General features: G+C 53.6%; 1 protein-coding gene across 8 annotated transcripts in view; it reads right to left on the bottom strand.

Moving 5' to 3' along the window:
* Positions 1–18,132, bottom strand: part of LRRC8D (leucine rich repeat containing 8 family member D) — a 131,625-nt gene that overhangs the window by 107,317 nt on the left and 6,176 nt on the right. Inside the window, exon 1 of one of the 8 annotated variants that reach the window (XM_021090294.1) lies at positions 15,805–16,107. The exons of 3 other annotated variants lie outside the window; for them this stretch is intronic. The gene's annotated coding sequence lies outside the window, so the exon portion shown is untranslated. Of the gene's footprint in view, positions 1–311; positions 5,559–12,165; positions 14,839–14,939; positions 15,272–15,375; positions 15,460–15,804; positions 16,108–18,132 lie in introns of those variants that run through there. 4 more of the 8 variants (XM_013997401.2, XM_005663697.3, XM_021090300.1 and 1 more) reach the window with 4 other exon arrangements.

Below are 18,132 nucleotides of genomic sequence, written 5' to 3' on the forward strand. Positions count from 1 at the left end.
GCCACAGCCACAGCAACATCAGATCCGATCCACGTCTGCGACCTACCCCACTCACTGCTCATGGCCACGCCGGATCCTTAACCCACGGATCGAGGCCAGGGATCGAACCTGCAACCTCATGGTTCCTAGTTGGATTCACTTCCCTGCGCCATGCCGGGAACTCCGAGGTGCTGGGAGAATGTCACCACTGGTCGCAGAGGGGCAGGGATAGGTGCGGTGCCAGTTACACGTGGCTGAACAAATGAGCATTGACAAGAAAGGAACAGCTATGTGCAGAACGGACAGGCCAGGACGGAGGGCTGCTGCCTTACCTTGACCCGAACCCTGGACTGCAAGGCTCCAGGACTGCCTGGCTCCGGCACCAATGAATGAGCGAGAGAAGAGAGAAGGGCATGCCGTGAACCTGGCCTGCTTTGATCGTGAGGAAGCCTTTGATGCAGTGTCCGATACAGTCAGGATCGCAAATCAACCACAACTTGGGGCCCTGCAAGAACACACGGGGCGGGGGGGAGCAGGCTGGGAAGAGAAACCCTGGATACATCCGCTCCCTGACGAAGAAAAGAACCACAAGGGACAGGGATCCATCTGGCTTCCAAAGTAACTTAGAAATCGTTGACACTGTTAAAATCAAATGTGCCTGCAACACACATCGGGGAAGATGTGCAAAGGGCCACCGAGGCCAAGCCAACAGACTCGGTTACGTTAACAGAGAGGCAAAGAAAGGCGGCAAGTTTGGTTTCATAAGGGGCTCCCTTTAATTTTCAGGGAGGGGCTGAGGACGCCCGCTGGGTAGTAACCCCCTCCGGACCTGCAAAGCCAGGACTGAACTAAGTAAAGCAAAGCGCCCGCAAACTGGGCGTGTTGGAGATTTCAGGGCCCTCGGTCTGAACCTCCAAACGCATGATCCTGTGATTCCACACGCCCTGGGTGAAGTTCCACAGGAAAGGGCATTCCTTCCACAAGAAGACTGTGTTTGCAAAACTCAGAAAGAAACCACGGGGCCCCAAGGCTGAAGTGAGAGCTCAGATGCGAAAGTCAGTGGTGTCACACACGTCACCCACACGTCGCCCCGGCAGAAGGTCGTGAGAATGGTTTTTGCAAACACACGGCAGGGTAACAGCGCAGAAGGAGGAGAGACGAGAGCTCCAACTTGGACTGACGTTATTTTTTTAAGCATAACTATAACGTCTAATTTTTTTAAAGGTTGAGAAATCGCTTCTCCCTTGGTAGAACCGTTTGCCTTCCCAGCAAAAATGATACTTTGAAAGTCGCTCGTTGATGGAGCACGCGAGACATGGGAATATGAGAAGTGTGTGACATTTGGGGGGAAAAAAAAGAAAAAAAAAAAGGCCTAACTTCACACCGGGTCCCAGGAAAGGTACCAGGGAGCACAACTTCGTTCAGCTCCTAAGAGACTGAGGAACGGAACTCTCGGCTCTGTCGCCACCACGGCCCAGGCCCTGGACCGCAGGGCTCCGCTCTGACGCCTGCTCCATTCCCTTCAGGACAAATGCCACCAAAAAGCGGGGGTGGGGAGGGAGCCGAGCACAGAGGCATAAAGATTAGAGCCCTGCTCTGTCCTGGGTACGAGTGGGAAAATGCACGTGAACATGATGACGCTCCGAGACGATGTAATATCTTCGCAGAGGAGCACGCAAACGCTGAGACCTGAACAGACAGACGTTTGATCACGGGCCCCTCCTACGGTTTAAAAACCATCCACACAACCAACTCAAACGTAGCCTCAAGAGGCCACCGGCCTGTGGCCTTATCTGATGTCACTGAGGAGCAGCCACAGGCCTTTCAGCACTGAGTCTTGCCCGGGGGCTGCCGGTGGGGTGGCCTCTTCCCAGGTTCTGGGCGTCTGGAAACGCCCAAGGGACCGTCGCTGCAGCCTGGCTGCGGAACCTTTGCCGCAGACCTAGTCCTTGATCTCGTATCTCCATCACCAGAATCGGTGACAGCAGGGACGGGAGACTGCTCTCCTCCAGAACCGGGAATGGAACAACCTTCAAAGGCAAATGGAACCAAGTCCAAGTTCCTCAGCAGGACACGCGAGGCCGTCTGTGATCTGTCCCAACCTCCTTGTCTGCCCCCCCTTGGCACCCTCACCCTGGCACGGCAACGGCCCGCAGAGCCGCCACGTGCTTCCTGTGTGTCTCTGGCTGCGCTCCCACCCCTTTTGCTACCAGTCACTAGCTTTCTCATCCTTCAAGGCTGGGCTGCTCAAGCTTTCTCTGTGAAACCTTCTCTGATCTTTTCCCTGAGACCTGCTCCCCCCCCCCAAAAAAAAGCACTCCTGCAACCATCACAGCACATACTGCATGCTGCGCCCCATTATACCAAACTGCTTACAGGCCGGTTTGCCCCCCAAAGCAGGGGTGTTATCTTACTTATCCTCAGTCTGCGGATGAGAGACAGACTCCGACGTTTAGCCCTTCCAGGAATTCTTTTGTGGCACAGCACGTGAAAGATCTGGCATTGTCACTGCAGCGGCTTGGGTGACTGCCTGAGCTCGGGTTCAATCCCTGACCTGGGAACTTGCACAGGCATGGCCAAGAAAAAAAGTTTAGCTTTTCCAATTACTTACTAGCACTGTAACCCCTGGCAGGTTGAGACACTTGTAGCCTCGATTTTATAATCTTTGAAATGGACACACAAAATAGGAACCCGACCTTGATGGCCGATTGGGGGATAAAACACGGAAAGCGTCTGGGCCCACTGCAGACCACCTAAAATGCACCGAAATGGCAGCTGCAGGGACGACTATTTAGTATTAACTTTTGTTTCCTGTCCTCCTGGAATGCATTGCAGACGCCGCAGGAACTCCAAAAGCATTTGCTTCTACTTAGGAAAAAAAGCATTTGCTTTCAGAGTCAGAAGCATTGACTTCTTAAGGCCCTTTCTCCTGGCCCAACTCGGTTCTGTTATGAAGGGCATTTCATAATATTTCTATTGAGAAGTCATCTCTTAATCCCCTTTCTTTCCTTCAAAAATCACTGTACAAAATTCTAAGGAACAAGCCCTGTCTGTCCCTCCTACTCCAGCCTGGCTTTCTGCTCGGAACTACAGTAACTGCCTGCAGCCACAGTGTCGCTGCCCAGAGAATTGCCCGCTTCAGCCTCACAACAAACAGCACTTTGTAGGCAAACTGGAGGCGAGCCCAAAGTAGGAGGGGGGAAAACCAAGGGAAAGGAGTTTGGGCCAGAAACTGAGTCGACAGCCACTTTACGGTCCACACTGCAATGCAGAAAAGGAGAGAAGCTCAGCTCAACACTCACCTTCCCAGCCACTCCCAAGCATCCAGCTCAGCTCACCACTTACCCACGGGAGAGATGCCCCAAACTCACAAGGGACGCGCTGGTCCCGCCTCACACACACACACACAGAGCCACTGCAGTCAATATAACATCAGTCCAGCAGCATATGTAAGAGCTTCTTCTTAACCTCACCAAACCAGTCCCTCCTGCCAGTATGAGCCCCTCCACCACTGCCATGGGCTGAAATAAACACAAGTCTTGAAAGTCCAAGGTCACACAGCCAGTAGCCAAGAGTGCCAGGACCAGGCCCAAGTCCTGGAACCTCCCACTGTCCTTTAGCAAGCAGGCGAAGTCATGTATAGCATACTTTCAAAAGCTCACCAAATCCACTAGCTGGGCAAGGAAAAGGCGAGATGCTTTTCGTGCTCTCAAAAAGGAGAGGGTGCCGAGAGGGAGGGCACCCCGCAGCCAGGCCCCGGGGCAGCTCCTGGAGGGATCAGCCCAGTGTTTTAGGACAGTGTTCTGGCGATGCTTCAGCTCTCGGTGTCTGGAAGGAAGCTGTGTCCTGACAGTTTTGTTCATCTGGTTTGAGGAGGAGGTTAACACAGGAGCAGGATCCTTTTCTGTTGTTGTTTTCATCAACCTCTGACCCCGAGCTTAAAGCTGAGGTGACGTGGAAAGTAAGAGAAGTTTCTAAGGCCTCTTTGCGATCCTTGCCGTGGGAAGAGCACCAGAGGGCACAAAGCGATCCTCAAAAGCACAGATTCTGAAGCCGGGACTGCCTGGGTTCCAATCCCAGCTCTGTCACTTCCAGCCCTGCGGCCGCGGGTTCCTGGGCTGCCCCCGGAGGGGACCAGGGACCCGGGCTTTGGCCAACCTCAGGGACAGAATGGGCTGGTGTGAGGCGCGCGCGGGCTGATGCGGTGCCAGGCTCGTGGAAGGGCCACCACGTGTTTCCTCTTGTTATTTCCAGGACAGATTCGTCACCCCGACTGTGTTCTCCTTCAAGCATATTTTAGAAGGTTCGAGACGACTTGTGCAATTTGTTAATCCATAATGATCCAAACCAGCACAAGGATCATTTACCAGCGTCCCTTCCTAAGAGGCTCTTCCAGGATTTCCATCTGCGAACTAGAGCCCCTGGAAGGACAAACAGTGGAACTGGAAGAATTTCCATCCTTCCCGGGGAACAATGCACAGAAGCCTGCGCTCATCTTCAACGCTACCTACAAACTAGGCTCCCACACTGAGCAAAGCCAAACCAAACAAAGACCCTGCGGAGCACAAAACTAACACGGGGAGCACTTTAAAAATGCGCTTTATGTTCGGAAAGCAAGCAAAGGGTTCAAAATGTAAGTGATGCCAGCGAGAAAGCCGTGGGGGCTGACCGTCCCCAGGGCTAGAAGGAAACGTGCTGATGAAGCAAAAGGGTTCTTTTCCAGAAAATGCTGGAATTCCAGGAACCATGTGCTATCCTTGGGATGATGAAGGGAAAAAAATTTTAAAAATCCCCTCTGGCCGAGTCTCTAGACCCAGCTAAGCGGAAGTCTCACCTCTCTTTTCTTTCAGAGACGACAGATTAGACTGAACCAATGGAAGGATTTTTCCCAGAAGAGCAGATACAACTAAAGGCGGCACCAGGAGGAAGGGTCACCACACAGGCCTGGGGTCGTGCTCTGCCCGGGGCACCGGGCCAGGAAAAGGGGCTAAAACTCACCCATCCCCAAGCAGTGTGCCCTGTGCCACTAACCATCCACAGAGGGACTGGGGCGCTGCACCCAGAGGCGCCGAGCACAGCAAGCTGGCGTCCAGAGCCGCGGGGGAACAGGGGGCTACGGTGCACACCCCCTGGATCAACACTGAGGTTGGGGGTGGGGGGGAGTGTTGGTTTGCACATGGAGGCATTTCCAGCCTTCCTGGTTTACTCTGCGATGTCGCCTGCTCTGGCGTCCCCACTTCCCTTCCTCACTCTAGAGTTTCCTTTGCGACACAAACCCCTTCTTGTCTTTCTCACTGCAGTTCTCCTTTTGCAGAAGCCACAAGTTCATGTGCACAGGGGAGGAGTGGCCAAACCACCGCACTCCACCCACCCACAGATCCTGCACTATTTCTAAATACTCAGCAGGTGGCCGGCCATGTTCCCTCCTCACGGAAGGACTCTCCTGTCCCCTCTCCTATCGCCCCCAACCCAGCTTGAAGATATACGAGTTCCCCTTATGGCTCAGGGGATTACGAACCCGACTAGTATCCATGAGGATGCGGGTTCCATCCCTGGCCTCCCTCCGTGGGTTAAGGATCCGGCGTGGCCATGAGCTGTGGTGTAGGTCACAGACGCCGCTCAGATCCCGCCCTGCTGTAGCTGTGGTGTGGGCCGGCAGGTGTAGCTCTGATCTGACCCCTAGCCTAGGAACCTCCATGGGCCGTGGATGTGGCCCTAAAAAGGCAAATAATGCATATCTATATATATACACAGAAATTGTCTTCTCTTCTGGGGTAGACGACCCTTCACTCCAAGAGGCTCTTACCACAGGGCCACCTGCCTCCCGCTCATTATGGCTCCTTAGGCAGGACAACCCCTTCCAATGCACCCACCTCGGACTTGCTATACCAAGTTTAATGGGCATAGGCTGTTACCTCGACAGGCATGGGCCGTGTGGTTTGCTCTGATTTGCTTTCCCGGCGCAGGCAGAGGTGCTCAAGCCATGACATCAAGTCTTGATCTGTGTCCACTTTTCCAAAGTGTGCTTTGCTTTTATTCAAATCCCAGGCTTCCGCTTACCTGGCTAATGGGCGATCTATCTCCGCAGCCTTGGCTGGAAGGCTGGATCCAGCCCACAAAGCTATTTTGTTCGGTCTCCAGGAAGTTCTTCTTTAAAATGCTGAGTTAGCCAGTCTTTTAAAATCAGGAGATTATTAAGTAATCCAGATTTCTGGCTTACAGCGAAAAAAAATCAGAAGCTCTGTCAAGACTGGCCCACACTCCCATATGGCCGCTGGCTGCTGAGCAGATCTGCTCACCAGGCCCCTTAGACAGGGACCTGCACCTGCTGGTTCAGCCCAAAGCCCCCCGCCCCCAGATCCCCCTGCCTCCAGGTCGAGGACCCGCTGTCACAACATCTCATGGAGGCCCTGTCCAGGCAGTGTTTGGGACTTGCCTGGGACCACAGCTCGTATCCAACTCTCTCTCTCTGGGCAGTGCAGAAATTACACCTGTTATCGTCAAGGTTCTGCTCGGTACAGAATTTCCAGGTACGAGTGACTTATAAGGAAAAGAATTTAGAATCAGGAAAAACATCCCATAATAGAGATATATTGGACAAGAACTAAGTCAAAGTCTCCCTCTCTCTTTCCCTCTCCCCCCACGTCCCCCCCCATGTGGGTACAGAAAGGGGATTCCTTTGAGCAAAGCTGTGCAACACTGCAGACCGTTCCCAATTTGTGCTTTATTATGGGCTAAATGTTACTGTGAAGAATAAAACCATTAACATGGAAACTCAAACAAGATGAATTTACCCCACTGAAATGATTTACCTGAGCATAATAAACCTGTAAATAAAACAGACAATTGCAGAGATATTGATTGACTGATTCAGTATTAACTCCCAGGATCTGGATACTGATGATTTATTTAAATCGCATATATTTGTGATAGCGTTTATTCAGAAAACATCTGGACGGAATACCTTAACACATATGACCCACATCTTTATATACTCATGGGTAGCAGCATTGCGGGGTCAGATCGAATTAGAACAGTGTGCTATTCTGTCACCAACACCGATGATAAAAAATAGGGCTAGACAACATGACATTGATGATAGGGCTACAGAAGGCACCAAAACAAGAGATTTTATTTTTTTGTCTTTTCTAGGGCCGCACCTGTGGCATATGGAGGTTCCCTGGCCAGGGGTCTAATCAGAGCTGTAGCTGCCGGCCTACGCCAGAGCCACTGCAATGCGGAATCTGAGCTGCGTCTGCAACCTGCACCACAGCTCATGGCAACGCCAGATCCTTAACCCACTGAGCGAGGCCAAGGATCAAACCCGAAACCTCACGGTTCCTAGTCAGATTCATTAACCACTGAGCCACAACGGGAACGCCAAAACAAGAGATTTTAAATGACCCTCTCAATTCTAGGACCAACTTTCATCCAACTGGTTTTACCGACAGGTTGATATTTTCGGAAACCACTGTGTGCCAAGGAGAACAGGGCCTGGAAGCCTGCAGAGCTGGGGACAGCTCACCTCTTCACAGCTGTGCGCCCAAGGCTGCAGATCTTGGTCCATAAATGAGAGCCAATCAGGTGAGGTGTAAGGTCCCTCTTATGCCTCCAACTGCATCCTTCTTCTTTAATCGACATACGAATAGTATTATAAAAGGAATATAAAGAAATCAAAGAGAAATAAGAGTACAGTATAAAAGGAGAAGGAGCTTTGAAATAAACAAGACTAGCTTCAAATTCCACCTCCACCACTTCCTTGTGAATTTTTTTTTTTTTTTTTTTTTTTTTTTGCAAATCACATAACCTCTTAAGCCTCAGTTACCTCCTCTCGAACGTGGGAATAACGCCACCTTCCACTCAGGATTGTTTTAAGGATGAAATAAGAATGCATGTAAATTCCAGGGCATAGATTCGGGCGATCAGTAAATGCCTAATAAATGACTGTTATTATTAACTCTGGATATGCCAGAAACTGTCCAGTTATTTCTTGGGCAGGTAAGTTTTAAAAAAGTAGTTATAGCTGATGGCTAATACACTGATTTTAAAAGCTTATTCTGTAGGGTGCCATTGCAAGCATCAGGGGAGCCTGATTTTCCACAGAATTTTAACATTCCAACATTTCTTAGAAGTGACTCGGGAACAATCTGCCCGGAGAGTTTGATGGGCACGGCTCTGTCCTGGCTCCACCGGCTGAGATCTGCAGAGGCAGCTTCCTGGTGGTCGACACCCTTCAGCGAGAAGGGCTGTCTTGCACTTCCTTCCTTCTGCGGAATTCGCTGCAGTGATGGCCATGTGCTGATGCGGAGCTGCTTCAGCAGGGGGATTTATGGGTTGCTGGGGAAGTGCAGCCTTTTCTGTCAAAGGTCCTATTCCCGGCAAGCAGAGGAGGAGAGCAAAAAGGTTTTCAAGGAAATAAATGCTCACGATAGAACCGAACATCGGTCTGTGGGATTCTTCCCCCACAGCAGGTGTCAGGAGCAGGATACGGATCCCTTGACCCCACCTCAGAGAAGTAGTGATTCCCAGACTTTGGATGTCACGGACTGGTGAAATTTCCAAAGACGACGGTCGTAAAACTGCCCGTTTTAGGTGACCAAGAAATGATACCCAAAGCAAACCATCACCATTCTTTCAGAAAAGGGGGGAAAAATTACCCCCTCAAAGTAGGAAGACCATCCCCAGCTTAAAAAAACAAACAAAAAAACCCCAATATTCCTTTAAATTGAATAAACTTAGTTTAGCACTGAAATTAAAACTGAAAAGCCTGCTGCGTTGCCTTTACTCCTGTTTTCCCACAGGCTGCTGTAACTGTCACGATGGACCTTCTCTGGGAACTCAAGAATGGACTGTGCGTTGGTCCCCTCCTGCCATCAGTGCAGGATGCAGTGGCTCCTAGCGGCACCCAGTGGACCATCTGCTGTCTTAGTCATCATTTTCCAAGGACACAGATGTATCTTTAAAGCTCTTTGTTTGTCTTAACAACCAATTGTGGGTCTGTTGGGCGCAAATGTTTCAAAACCTTTCTGAAGGTCTCTTGGTCGGTACCCAGTCTTTCTGTACAACTACTTAAGACGGTGCTTCTCGGCCTCGGCTGCACATCACAACGACTTAGAAGGGAAAAGGGCCCTTTTCAAAAGGAAACTCCACTCCCACAGACTGATTCCACGGGTGTGGGGAAGGAGCTGGGCTCCTGCAACTTTTTTTTATTTTTTATTTTTGCTTTTTAGGGCTGCACCCATGGCATATGGAGGTTCCCAGCCAGGGGTCCAATGCGAACTGCAGCTGCCGGCCTACACCACAGCCACAGCAACGCCAGATCCGAGCCACCCTGTGACCTACACCACCGCTCACCAGATTTGAGCCGTGTCTGCGACCTACACCACAGCTCACGGCATCACCGGATCCTTAACCCACTGAGTGAGGCCAGGGATCGAACCCCCACTGTCATGATTCCTTTCTGCTGCAGCACAATGGGAACTCCAGGGCCTAGGCAACTTTAAGATATTCCCTGGACTGATTCTGATGCCAGCCAGGGCTAAGCAAAACAGTACCCTATTTTTTTTTTTTTTTTTTTTGGCATTGATCCTCAATTTATGTCTTCTAAAGCTTGAAGGCATAGCCCTCAGGCTTTCCTTCAGGTGTCCAGTCCCTGCCACGCGCGGGGCGCTAGGAAATCAGTGGAGCACAGGACAGACAGACCCCCGCCTCTGCACACTGACAGAGCACAGCGGCAGGTGGACAAGGAAGCAGGCCACGGAAACAGCACATCCAGCCTTGCTGGGATGACGGCAACAATGCAGGTTTCCTCTGACTCGAGCCGTAGTGGTTTCACGGGCTTGGGAATCATCTCCTCGCAGCCGTCTTCCTTCCAGATACTAGAAACCCCAATACTTTTTATCTGAAGAGCGCAGAGGCAAGGCCCTGTCCCGCAGCGTTTCTCTCCTGGCAGGGCTGACCACCCTTTGGAGGGACCCTGACACTGGTCCTTCCGGTCTGGTGTCTCACCCAAAGTCAGGTGCCCGGGCTTTGAACGAAGCCCAGCAGGAACTCAGTTAACACGGTTTTCTGTTTTGTTGCCAACATCTTTTTGCTGAAGCCTAGCATTCCCCGCCCTTTTTAATCTGCAACAAGTTGGGACCCCCGTCAAAGTGTTCGCCAAGCCCTTTCCTGGACGTTCCCACCCAAACACCACCCTAGGACAGCTCCCGAACGTCCTCCTTCATACCTGACCTCATAGAGGCCCACGAGGAAACTCACCTGCAAACCTCTCAGGACCAACATATCCTAGTCCCCTCTCCCTGGAGGACAACCCCATTCGTTAGCGATCGCATCAGCAAGCTCACTGTCACCTGTTAACCTAGAACCGCCACTGGGTGCGCCTTCTTTTGGATCAATTATGTAAATGAGACCTAAGGGAACCCACTGTTTACATACCTCAGAGTAGAGAAATCTTTAGCCTCAGCCTTCATTTGTGGTCGTTAAGGCAGACGGATGCTAACGCTTGCTCCCTACTGTGTGAGCTGCCACCATCGCCCCACTCCCACCCCTGGGCCTCCATTTCCTCATCTATCACATGTAACGGTTGAAACCCCCATCCAAAAGATGCTCTTTCTACTCAAAAAGAACACACTGCATCCTTAATTCCGAGGAGACCTCCACTTCAATGCAGCCTTTGAAAGGGTAAGAGGACAAGCTCTAAGGGTTTTCCAGTATCTTCCCCTCCAGAAATCACGTATATTCACGAAACATCCCTTCTTCTCAGAGGAAGAACCTTCATCTCTGGAGGATACAGCCAGGCTTCCCACGTGAGCCCGCAGAGAAGTGAGAGCAGGCAGGCTGTACCATCTGGACAGGAAACGCACCAGCCCCGGGTCAGGCGGGGCACAATGGCCATTTGTAACAACGATGTTGCTGGCTGTGACATCTGGAATTTCGTTCTAGCACTCTCTGCACTCTGGAAGGCTCCCACCACAGCCAAGGAACTGATCCCAATTGAGTTTTCTGGATAGATCTGGAACATTTGGAGAACTTGGCACTAAGTTACCTAGGATTTCTGACCCGCCTGTTTCAAAAGACATCTGAAGGAGTTCCCTTTGTGGCTCAGTGGTATAGAAGCCAACTAGCATCCATGAGGACGCGGGTTCGATCCCTGGCCTCGCTCAGTGGGTTAAGGATCTGGCATTGCCACGAGCTGTGGTGTAGGTTGAAGACACGGCTCAGATCCTACATTGCTGGGGCTGTGACGTAGGCCGGCAGGTGCAGCTCCGATGAGACCCCTAGCCTGGGACCTTCCACACGCTGCAGGAGTGGCCCTAAAGAGACACACACACACAAAAAAAAGACATCTGAGAATGGCAAGTTCCTGATGTCTTCTCAGTGAAGACGTGAAATCTGATAAGTATGACATTATACCAACGCCAAGCTCGAGCTTAGTTGTGGGAAAAAGGCTTGTTTCTAAGCCCCAGCCCTCTCTCCTTCCCCAGATGCAGAGCTGTCACTAATTAAGTATTTCAGGCATACTAGCAAAAAAAAAAGGGGGGGGGGGGGAGCTTAGCCTGAGTGGGAACCAACTTCATACGAGGTTTTTGCCAATTATCAGTTATTATTCTGTTTACCTCCTCACAAATTTCAAAAGCAACTCTGATCTGGCAAGCCTCACATGTGCACAGAACATGAGAGATTCTCTCCAGATGTCTACACAGAATGACAAAGACCCCAGAGGATGGAGTACAGATTTCAGGAGCTTGCAACAGACTCAAATAATTTCGAAAGGGCCCATCAGGTGCAAACATTAACAAGGGCTAAAGTCAATGTAGCTTGGCCTCAAACACAAATTTTTCAGAAGCCCCTAAACGGGCGGGGGGGGGGGTGACCAGCTCCTGGGATTCACCTCCCTCTCTCGGCAGCCCCAGCTCTCAAGCAGGACCAGCAGTGCCAGGCAACTGGGTGCCAGGCAACTGGGTGCCGTGCACTGTTATTATAAGTGACTACAAAGTCATTCTCCACGCCTCTCTTTTACGATCAGAAGGCAGAATACAGATTTTAAAATCTCAAAAGACTGGACCCAAATACACAGGCTAGCACTGCACAGGGACAAAGACAAACAAACCAAAAATGATGCACGCCACTTGACACCCACACACATACACCCCCACACAATGAACACCAGACGCAGCGGCTCACCCGGCACATGTCTCAGAGTTCTGATGGTCCAGAACCCTGGCCGGGAGTCTGTGCTTGGCAGGTCTGTAAGCTCAGGCCATAGGAAGCAGACATGTGTGCCTTGGTCTCCGGAAACCGCTGTCCCTCTGTACTCTTCATGGACCAGATCGAGCCTCAATCACCACGTTTAATTCCAGACACCATCACTCTCCACGAGCAATGCTGACAAGCCGAGGAGACCTCCAGAAACCACGTCCCAGGCAGGACTGCGGAAAGAACTGGGACCAGTTTGCCTTGAGGATGGCATACTGGCTGCAAAGTGAAAGAGCCAGCCTGGCCATGTGGGTAGTTCCAGGGGAAAAGAATCAACAGGACAAAGGTTCGAGGAGGCAGAGTCTTCAGCGCCGAAACCATCGTGCACACACACAGCTGGGAGGCCACGGCTCCCTGAGGACAGAGTCCCCACTCCTGGGGCTGTTGAAACAGAGGCTGCCTCACACACGCGAGAATTTACTAAAGTAACACGTCGGACGGAGACTCCTCTAAAATGCCAGTTCTAATCCTGACTCCCCACCTAGGCAGCATTTCACTGCCCTGCCAGCTCGTCTGCCCAGATCTCTGATTAGGATGCGCCCAGATCCAATCAGGTCGGGCCTCCTGGACGGGCTTCCTACCCTCAACGGCCTTCCTCGCAGGTCAGAACCACCTCCTCCACGGCCTCTGCTGAGAGGCACCTTCCCTTCCCTTCCAGCGGCCTTCACGTCGGCGGTCTGGGCAGGGGATTCTCAACCTGGGCCCTCCCGACAGCCTGGATGGGCTAAGGCCCTTCCCGCACACCGCGGGACGCTTAGCAGGCTCCTGGCCTCTACTTGCTCGCGGTCGGCTGCACCTGCTTCCTGCCTGGGACAGGCAGAAAGAAAAACCTCTCCAGATGTTATCAAAGGCCTGTCTGCCGGGAGGCAAAATGCCCCCAGCCCCAACCCCTCGTGAGAACCCCTCTTCTTGGGGCAAATGATCAACATGCCAACTTGTGGGGCACATGCTCCACGAACCAGATCCCCTCTCCCTCCCCTCATCCGGCATGTCCCCTGCTGGAGCCAGGCAAACCTATTTTTGACCCATGACACACCTCAAAGCTTCCCTAATAGTGCTCCCACCCCCTCCCCCAGCACTCCCAGTGGCTGCAAACACCCGGGCCACCGCCCTATCCCTTGGTCCCAGGCCACTGCAATCTCTTGCTCCGGGAGGAGGGGGTCCTGCCTGAGCTACCCTCTAGTGACACCAGAACCCTCTCCTTCTGGGTTAAGGCGTCACGGCCCCCTCTCTGGTTCTCTGCTTCCTGCTGGTTCTCAATAAAGACTGACTGGTGTTTCTCAGAATGTCAATGGCAGCTCCAGGAAACCCCTGACCACCTGCCACTTCAAGAACATATGGGATGGGCCCCAGTTTAAAACTTTGACCATAGCTAGTGCCAGTTTAGGTCCCACACTGAGACAGAACCAAGTCTGAGTTCCCAAATGCAGCTACCAAGATAATTTAGCTATTGCGAGCACACATACCATTTTAAAAATTAATCAAAAGAGCTCTGTACCATGCAAAAATGAGGAGAAAACAAAGGCCAAGTTTTTCGACCAAGTGTTTTAAATTCCGTAAACCTTGGCAGAAAGAAAGAGACACAACTATGGCTCAATACTTCAATGGTTGCATCATGCACACTCCACCGCGGGAGTGGAAGGGAGTGGAAGGGACTGGGGGACCGGGTCACGTAAGGTCACTCACTTTCCTTTCTGACCTTCCAGTGTGTTCAGTTCTAATCAGCAGAAAGAAAAGGCAAAGTACACACTCTCTCGGCCTCAATGAAAACAAGACAAATCTAAGATAAAATGTTTAAATATATTAATAAACCAGGCCAATTCAAGATTTGGGATCGCCCCCCCCCCCCCATCTAGCTCTGTGGATTACCTAATCATTTCACGAGAAGCTCTCTTACTAACCTACTGGGAGCCAAGGCTCAGAAGAGACTTTGCTGGATCCTTATTTTAACCTCCGAATTTTCATCTGGGATCTTTGCTATCCTGACCTTGTGTTTAGTCAACTGACCTGGATGGACGACGGCAGAAGAGACAACCGTGGGAGGCGGCTGGTCAGCATGAGTGAGCTGTAAAAACAAATGCGCCCAAGACCCATTTCCTGCCCTGGCGGCCGGGCTCTACCCGCAGTTCTGAGCCGTGCAGAGGCCCCAAAGCTTTGGCGAGGAACCGTCTGAATCAGTGTCATTCTTGGCACTTGCAAGCACCCCTTTGGTTGTTTACCAGGTAAACAACCCTCACCATTGCTGCCGGTCCAGACTCCTCCAACGCCCGGCCACAAAACACATAATAGGTGCTCAATAAACGCTGCCTGAAGGGAATCTGCTTCCCAAAGCTGCTAAGCAAAGTTTCGAGAAGCCAGCTTTCTCTCTCTTGACTCCTGAATCTCTTTCAAAATATGTCGTCAGAGTTTTCTTTGCCCAACAAGAATTCTTTTTCAAAGTCATGGAGGAGGAAAGGCGGAATCGCACAAGGGGCCACACAGGGGCCCCGGCGGCTCAAGCTGGACGCCACCCACCCAGTCTCGGCGAGAACTTCCCAGTACGCATCCCCCATCTTTCTGCCTCCCTCCCGGGCGCTCCCACCCTCTCGCCTCGCACTTTTCCTTCCCGGAAACCCTACCGCCCCACCTTGTGCCACATCCTCCCCACCTGCGTGGGCCAGTGGCCCGCCCTCCCCACCTCCCCGTCTCGCACCGGGACCTACCTCTCCGCCCCTCGACCTGTGGCAGCTCTTCTTTACTGCAGCTGGCTTTTTAAGAAACCAGAAAAACTCATCTCTTCATCCGTCAGGGACACCCCCAGATAAAGCGGGCGAGAGGGAAGAAGGCCCCTAGCACCCCTCCGGCAAGCGGAGGGCACGATCCTCTGAGCAACCTCCCCCAAACCTCCTCCTTTCCAAGCCCCTGGACGGGATCCGAGCACAAGTCCGCCTCCCAAGTGCCCACGCTCCCAAACAAGCTAGAAGCGGATTATACCGGTACCCAACCCGGAGATGGCCCGCGGCGGGCTGGGTGCACCTGCGGGCCCCCGGCTCCCTCCTCCCGGCGCAAGGGGCGGGGCGGCCTCACGTCCCCGCCCGGCCCACCCGGCGCGGGAACCGGGCGCAGGGGAGGCGTTTCTGGAGAAGTTGAAGGGCTCACCTTCCGGGCGGCGGGCCAGCGAGGCCAGACACCGAACACCCACCTCCGGGAAGAACCCGCCGAGCCCTAACCGGGTCTCCCCGCCCTTCCGATGGGGCGGAGGGAGGCGAGAGAGGGGGGCGCGCGCGCGGGGAGGGGGGAGCCGGGGGAGGCGCTCGCAGGCACCGGCCTCTCGCAGGGCCCGCCCGGCGGCCGCCGCCGCGCAAATTGCCGAAAGCCGAACGATCCGCGGGCCCGGACGCGCCGAGGCGGGCGCCCGGCCGGGTCCCGCTCGCCGCCCGCGCCCTCCGGGCCCCCGGGCCCCCGGCCCCCTGGGCGGCGAGGTCCCAGCCGCAGCCCCGGCTCGGGCCGCGGCGCCGCGCGGCAGGTCCCCGGCGCCGGCGTGGCTCCCACCCGCGCAGCCCCGGCCCCGGAGAGGCGCGCACCCACCTTGGGGGCGGCCCGGGCAGCTCGGCCGCCGAGCCCCGGCTTAGGCGGAGGCGGGAGGCGGCGGCATCACCTGCGGCGGGCGGCGGCGGCTCCGGGACGCGCCGGGGCGGGGGGGCGCGCGGCGCCCTGGACCCTGATCCCGCGGCCCCGCCCGCGGCTGCCACCTCGAAGCGCGGCGGAGGAGCCGGGGCACCCCGGGCGGCGGCAGCGGCGGCGACGGGAGCAGCAGCAGCACATGACTCTGTAACGGGGGGAATCAGACAAAGCGTAACATGGACTCCGGGCCCGGGCAGGCGCTGCAGCTCCGGGACCAACCGCAGCCGGCGAGCGCCGCGACTGGCTCGGCCGCAGCCAATGGGGCGGTTCCGGGCCTGCATGTGACGGCGAGCGCTCCCCCCCCACCCCCGGCCGCGCACCCGCGCCTGCCGGGGGTCCCGGCGCTTCCGCCGCGGGGCGGGCGGGTGAGCGCGGGGCCCCGGCGTCGGGCCCCGGCGGCGGCTGGACGGCGCGCAGGTGCACGCGGCGGGGAGGGGCGGCCGCCGGGGATCGGGGGCGCCCGGAGGCTCGTCTGTCAAGCGGCCACCTGGGCGAGGCGCGGTGCCCGGCCGCCAGTGCCGCCAAGGCGGGCGCGAGGCCACCTCGGGAACCTTCTGCGCCCTTCCTGGGGCTGTCTTGGCGGCTGAAAGTCTGATCGTCAGATCGGAGAAAATGCACGGAAATGGTAGGGGGCGATTTTGCTGAGAAGCCATTCCAGCGGCTTCCAACCCTACGGAGAACGTACTTATCTGGGATTTAGGGCAAACACAACTTTATCTTGGCACGGATAGCTTCCTGGCCTCATTCGTTCTGTCTCTGCTGTTAGAGACATGCTAGAGTAAGTTCTTGCTTAAGTCCGAGTCTACTCCCCGCTCCCTCCCCTCCCCCGCGGCCCCCCCCCCAGTTCTTTTTTGCCAAAAATGTCCAGCAAGCAAATGAAAGGTTGTCCTACGCTAAGCGGTGTTTTCCAACCCAGTAGTTTTCTCTCTTGTTTTTGTTGTAAGATCAAAGTATATTTGCCGTCTCTCTCGTGGGTGGGGAGAAGCAGGGGTCAAGGACTAACATCTGGAGGAATGTTTGGAATTGTTGGTTTTTAACAGGACGGATGGTTCAAGCCCCGTCCTTCCGTATCTCCTTTTATCGGAATCCTCTTGTTCCTTTGAACAATGGGCCTCTCAGCTCCCTTCTACCGAAGATCTCTCCCTGTCGGGAGATGTTCATTCGACAAGAACTTAGCCTCTGAATGTTCCTCAGAAGCGTGTTGGGGAAAATTGCAGGTTCTCGAGAAGGTGTGAGTCCAGATGTAGTGAGGCAGTAAGGAGAGGGGGCTTCTGGGGATTCAGGAAAGGGTTCAGAGAGAAGGGGCTGGAACCCACCCTTGGAGAGTGAATACGTGTTCCTGGGGCACTGGAAGTAAAGCAGAGAAGCCCCGAGGAGGAGGAGGAGTATGAACCGGGGTCCAGAACACACTCAAGGGACAGCCCTAGGCTGCCTGCAAGGTGACACTGAATGTCGTGTCCTTCCAGCCTCTTGATTTCGCCCTCCGTGCCCTGTCCCCCAGGCCAGCAGCCTCTCCTATTCCACATGCCCAGCCAAGAAGGAGGTGTGTAGGCAGGAGCTGTGGGGCAGGTGATCTAATCACCGCAGGGGTTCGCCGATCTGGGAGGTTAGAGCTGTGTTAAAACGCTTAGCATCTAGTGCTGTGATATTTTGACTGAAAACACGTCACGACCACAATTAATGTGGAAGGTTTTGCTGTTTGTAAAAACACTGGTCTATGTTTTGATCTTCCCCAGGTTTTTAAACTCTGATTCTAGGTTCGAGAGGAAATGGGATTACAAGGTTGGGATAAAACTGAGCAAAGAAAAAAGTAATACTCAGAAAACAATCAAAAGTAGAGAAACAGGTACTTGTTCTTATAAATATGACTGCAAGTTGGGTAAGTCTCTTTGGAGGACAGTTTGGCCATTGGGGATAAAAATAATATTTGTGGGGGTTTTTTGACCAGGCAATGCCACATCTGGGATTTTATGCTTTCTTTTTCTTTTTCTTTTTGTTGGCTGCACTCAGGGCATGTAGAACGTCCTGGGCCAGGGGATCGAACCCCGCACCGCAGCTGTGACCCAAGCTACTGCAGTGACAATGCTGGATCCTTAACCCATTGTGCCACAAGGGAGCTCCAGGCATTTTTACTTTGTACATATGGGTGCAAAAAGTATGTATTTCAGAAATATTTACACGATGTATAAAAATACATGCACAGGTATGTTTATTGCAGCATTGTTTGCAGTA

Source organism: Sus scrofa, chromosome 4 (assembly GCF_000003025.6).
Source record: "Sus scrofa isolate TJ Tabasco breed Duroc chromosome 4, Sscrofa11.1, whole genome shotgun sequence".
Classification (NCBI taxonomy): Eukaryota; Metazoa; Chordata; class Mammalia; order Artiodactyla; family Suidae; genus Sus; species Sus scrofa.